This window comes from Anoplophora glabripennis, unplaced genomic scaffold, assembly GCF_000390285.2.
Source record: "Anoplophora glabripennis isolate ALB-LARVAE unplaced genomic scaffold, Agla_2.0 scaffold15, whole genome shotgun sequence".
NCBI lineage: Eukaryota > Metazoa > Arthropoda > Insecta > Coleoptera > Cerambycidae > Anoplophora > Anoplophora glabripennis.
In genome coordinates this window covers 86,004-91,879 of record NW_019416279.1, presented here as the reverse complement: position 1 = coordinate 91,879, position 5,876 = coordinate 86,004, and the positions used below count along the sequence as shown (strand labels likewise).

The 5,876-nt window shown below is 32.8% G+C and overlaps 1 protein-coding gene across 1 annotated transcript in view; it reads right to left on the bottom strand.

The window, feature by feature from the left end:
• Positions 1-5,876, bottom strand: part of LOC108905684 (rho GTPase-activating protein 20-like) — a 217,366-nt gene that overhangs the window by 177,225 nt on the left and 34,265 nt on the right. The window lies entirely within an intron of this gene.

The following is a 5,876-nucleotide window of genomic DNA, read 5'->3' as shown; positions in this document are numbered from 1 at the left end:
TAATAATAATAATAATAACGTCTTTATTGCAATTTCTAAGTGAAATTTACAAAAGGCGAAAGTCTAGCCCACTGGCCATTCTAACTTAACCCTTCCTAAAACTTAAAACTAACCTTATATCTAATAATTATAATCCTAAAATAAAACAAACATTACAATACATAATAATAAAATATAATGAACAAACTACAAATATTGACTTATTTTTAAAATTAATAAATATTATACATTTGTTTTTTGCAAGTGTAGCAAATATCGTTTCAAATGTATTTTGAACGATCCCTCAGACATGGTGCCCTTGATGGTATTATCCAAAGAATTGTATAATTTAACTGAGTTATAAGTAAATGACCGCTGAAACATGGCAGTCTTATGATGAGGCATAGTTAATGATGTTGGGTTCCGTAAATTTAGAGTGTGAACTGCGTTGCGACATGTTAACTTATTTTTCAAATACTCAGGAGATGAAGAGTTTAGTATACGAAACACAAACGAAAGGAAATTGTATTTGAATGTGTTATTAATTTTCAACCAACTTAAGTTTAAAAAAGCAGTAGATATATGGTCATACTTTCTCAGGTTATTAATTAACTTACAGCAAGTGTTTTGAATTTTTTGTAATCTGTTACATGTTACTTTGTCTAAACATGGATAAAATACTATATTACAGTAACAAATTTTAGACAATACTAAACTCTCACACAGACATTTCTTCATCTTATACGTCAACAAATTTTTATTAGCATATAGTAATTTTAATCTGATGTAACATTCCTTGGTAACATTTGTGACATGGTCTACGAATTTCAAATTTTCATCAAAATATACTCCTAAATTTTTTGCAGTGGTAACAAACGGAATCAACTGACCATCAATGTTAATACGCATGCTGGCTTTTAAGTGTTCACGTTTTTCCTTTATACTCATTATACCCCTTATACATGTACTCTGTCCCATTATTAATGAATCACCCTATATATGAAAAATGTAAAAGTAGAACATAATTTCTCAACTTTTAATTTTAAAGAAACTTCAGAAAACTTTGATCTGTTTTTGAATGAAATTGGACCAGCTTGTCTGACTCTATGATGATAAATTGGAATTAAACGAGTGAAAAATCATACGTCTAGTGAGCTGGTAGAATAATTTGATTTGATTTTATAACTTTCGTCGATCGTAAATGACGTTTTTTGTGAATTTTGACCTGTTTTTTTAATTTTCCTGAAAACTCAGACCCGTTAGGCCAAATCTGAAGGCAGATTCGGATTCAGCGGACAAAAATACATGGAAATACATGGGTCTGAATACCAGATCCGATACTTTTTTTTGTGGGGTTGTGTAATTAAAAAATTATCAGAGCGCCACCATATCAAATTACCTTTAGTCGTTTTCAAGAAAAACGTATTTTCCAACGTGTAAATATTCCAAATTCTAGACAAAGAATATGTACTACCTTTCATTATTGACCTTCATCCAGGATACTGACATACATAAAAAATCATATTTAGAGTATATTTACCTTTATTCGTCACTATCTATTATTCCACAACGTCCTCTATGTCATGACTATCAAAAAATTAATAATATGAAGACTAAATTACCTGAAAAATGCTTAAAAAAACTGAACGATATTAGTCAACTAAATTGCTTGTCTTTTTTCAGCGTTGTGCAAATCCAAATCGCTTAATTCACCCGCAATTAAATTACGGCTGAAAAAAATTCCGGTTGACCACAACTTGCGCGTTCCACACCAAAAAATAAACAATGAAATCGAGGTCATTATCAACGCGAGATGGCACAACAGTCGATCATCTTTTTCTAGCCAAGAGAGAACACCCACGCGTCGACTAGAACGCGACATTTTCGCGATTCGAATCGCTGGGATTTACCGTGCGACGAGTAGTGGGTGGCGAGGAGCGCAAAAGTGGTGAAATAATCAACGGAACTAAGCTCTGGTGCATACAAAAATGCTCGGGGCAAATTGGTGGGTAACACGGGAACTGTACGGGTCGCTGATGCGCGTATACCCACGGGTTACCATGAGATACCCATAGAGCTATCGCCGACGCGTCACAGGTTGTGCACACGTCAGTGGCGCAGGAAACAGAAATTTTCTGGGGTTGGTGCTGTTTTAACAATTTCATTTACAGTTCTGCCGTATTCAGACTTATCCAAACTGAAAAAAATTGTGGAAATTTATAAAGTTTTTTTAATATTGTCAATGGCTTTTATACACAAAAACTGTAAATGAATAATATATTGTACCGGGTTACGTATTTCAGTGTCAATTTTCTTATTACGACGTATGTGCTTTTTATGTTGTACAATTTAAAATCACACGGTGTAATGTTACCGTGTGTGTATATGGAAAACTCTGCTAGCAGTCTAGCAGACCACATGTTTAGAATCATTTGTGGCGAAGTAATGCAGCTTAGTGTTTTAACTATCTAAATATAATGTATTAAAGTAAGTACCGAGGCAAGTAGATAATATGACTGTGTAAATGACTTCATTTGACGTTATTGAAGAGTATTATTAACTCTGCTTAACTTTTACACACAGGCGTCAGCAGTAAACATTTTCCCAAAGGAAATAAATTAATATATTTATTATTTAATTTATTATTATTAATTTATACACCGCCATCCAAAAAGTTTTAGACGTCAGTTGTCTCTGCATGTAGTCAAATCACAATAGCGCCCATCGAACTTCATAAAATGTGTGTTATATACGGGGGACAGACGAAAACTGGAACTCGGACCAAGAGTTAAGTACCTTTATTTTCAACCTTAGGGGAAAATGTTATAAAGAAAAATTATTTTCCTCTAAAAAATTGGCCCGAATATAAAGTTTCAGTATATTATGTTAAAAAAGCGATTCCTTACATTTTTGCAACTTTCCCTCGTACCATAATTCGAGCGAAAACATCCATTACTAAAGTCACGTATTTTCAGTACGCCTCTACAAGAAAAACATTATCATTCCTGAAAAGTTGAATCAGGAATCAGGAACTAATAATTATAAAAAATGGTGAAATGGAGAAAATAAGAACAAATTTAGTGCAAAGTTTGCTTTATGTTCAAAAATAAAACTAAGTAAAATGGTAAACCCTGTATATACCACTTCTTAAATTAACAGTTACAGTTCACTCGTTCAAAAAATATTAACCCTGGTTGCTATAAGGTGGAAACAATGTTTTATTTTACAAGGCAATGAAAAAAAAAAAAACAAAAGAAAACTGATATCATTAACAATCAAGTCTTTGACTACAGAAAACCCTACTTCTAGTCTAAGTGAACCATTGTAGGTGATACTTCTTGAATAACATTAAATTAACATTAACATTTAAATTATTCTTGAACATAAAATTTGCACCGAATTTGTTCTTATTTTCTACACCATTTTTTATAACGGCCTTATTAGTTGCTGATTCAACTCGTTTTAGTGTGCTTCAAGGATAGGTTTGAGGGCCAGTTACATAAATAATGTATGCTTCGTTTTCACCAACTATTACTGATGTTCAGAATCGGATCCTTAACACACAACGCATCAAATCAAATCGCGTTTTTGTTCTGAAAAATACTTTTTTTACATTAGAAATCCCCATTAGTGATGTCTATGCTACTGGAAGTCGTCACACTATACGCACATATCGCGACAAAGTGGGCACTGCGACGTACTTCCGCTCCATAGCGAATGAACGGTTGGGTAATTCGACCTCATACGTGACCCTAGACCGTTGCTGCGGCAGAGATTCCCCTGGTCCTACGTCAGACTGAGCTGGTTCCACATAATAATCAAGTCAGTGTCACAAAACTAATTATTATATTTTCGACAACTGTCATAAGGCGTAATAGTTATTTGTTTAACTAGACAGTAAAGTACAAGATTTAATGTCGTGACTGGTATTTAATGACGAGGCGCAGCCGAGTCTATTAAAGCAGCCAGGCCAGGAAATCTAGAGTTGGACGCGACTTTTTGTTTCGGCAAGCTATAGATGCTAAATATTATGTACAATAACATATTAGTTTCCACAGTCATAAAAATGAGGCGAAGATTGTTTACAGGCTGGTTAATTGTATAATTTTTACGTAAATTTACGTTTTTCACTTATAACTTTTTCCGTTCATTTCCACGAGAAAACAGTAAATTACTTTTTTTGCGTCAAAGACCTACAAAACTAGCCCTCGAGCGTCAAAAAATAATGAAAGATTAATATAAACAGAAGAAGTTTATTTATTTTGAATTAAACATTTATAACCTGCGTTATTATTACCAGACCGTTTTGGCATCGCATCCTCTCATTCCTTATCACTGTCTAATAACTCACACGAAATCTGGAATCGGTAAGTAGTCTACAAGTTATGGCCTTATAAACAAATTGACTAATTATTAGTCTGGACGATCCCGAGGATCTTCCACAATTGCACTGATTTTTTTCATGGTAGATTTCATAACAATACATTGAAAATTATAATTTTTTTTTTAATTTCATATTTGCAACCTGGATATTTTTTTATTTTTTAGCCTTAGTTGCATATCAAATATACGACACACGAGCGTGATATAGTTATATATTATTACATATTCGGAAAGCTTATGAAAAGAGCTTTAAGTTAAAAAAAAAATCGTCAAGACTCGTTAAAAAACAATAGAGTTACAGACTGTCAAATATATTAATTTCAAGCGAATTTCGCTTATTTAACGGCAGGACTATGAATATTATCGTCATTTTCTTCGGACTCGCTGTCGTTCGCTTCCCCCGCCCTTCCGCCGCGCCACGTCCCGTCGAAAATCAAGCGACCCACTGACTTTTGACAATATTTCTTATGCACTTACCATACTTCCACAAATAAAATATTTTTATCTGGGAAAGTACTCGGGTTGCCGGTTATGACAGTATTTTTTTACCGCTACCAACCTAATTTGTTTAACAATAGGCCGTCAACTTTGACAGTCTGTAACTTCGTTGTTTTTCAACGAATCTTGACAATTTTTTTTTAACTTAAAGCTCTATTCATAAGCTTTCCGAATATGTAATAATATATAATTATATCACGCTCGTGCGTCGTTTACAACTAATTGTAAGGCTAAAAAATAAAATAAAAATCCAGGTTGCAAATTTGAAATTAAAAAAAAATGATAGATTTCAATGTATTATTATGAAATCTACCATAAAAAAAAATCAGTGCGATTGTGGAAGACTCGGAATCGTTCACACTAATAATTNAAATTATTAAGAAATAAAAGCATCTAAATGCCATAGGAAAACTGCATAGTAGTTAAAAAAATCTGATTGGAAAACCATAAGCCCATGCACGACTAAATAAATGAAAGAATAAAGTAGAAACTTTTTTGTCTTGTCTCATGGAAACAAGCACATCATTACATGTGTAGAGTCCTTCAGTCATTTTTTAAGCGAAGTCACATTTTTAGACAGAGTGGAATCTTTTACCTTGATTTATGAAAATCTGGCTCCAGATGTGTGATTAAGGAGGTTCGATACCGAAATAAAAATGGTAAGAAAGTTTTCAAAGCAATTGAAATCTGTTAATAAATATGCAAACTGTCTCGTGTAAAAATATCAGATCGATTGCCAATGTAGTTTTTTTGAAAAATGGTATTAAACATTATGCTCTTATACACAGGCTCTTATGGGAGTTGGGGCAAAAACTTTAATCAAACGTGAATATTGCTCTTAAAAATGGTTAGGATCGGGAAAATAAAATTGTAATTAAAGAATTAAATATTACTAAACATTTTAAAACAATAAAAATATGCACTTACAATGTAATTATTGAGATAATGGAATGAATATATAACGTTTTGACAAATTTGAACAAACATCTGATCCAATGAAAGGAAATATGGCAACA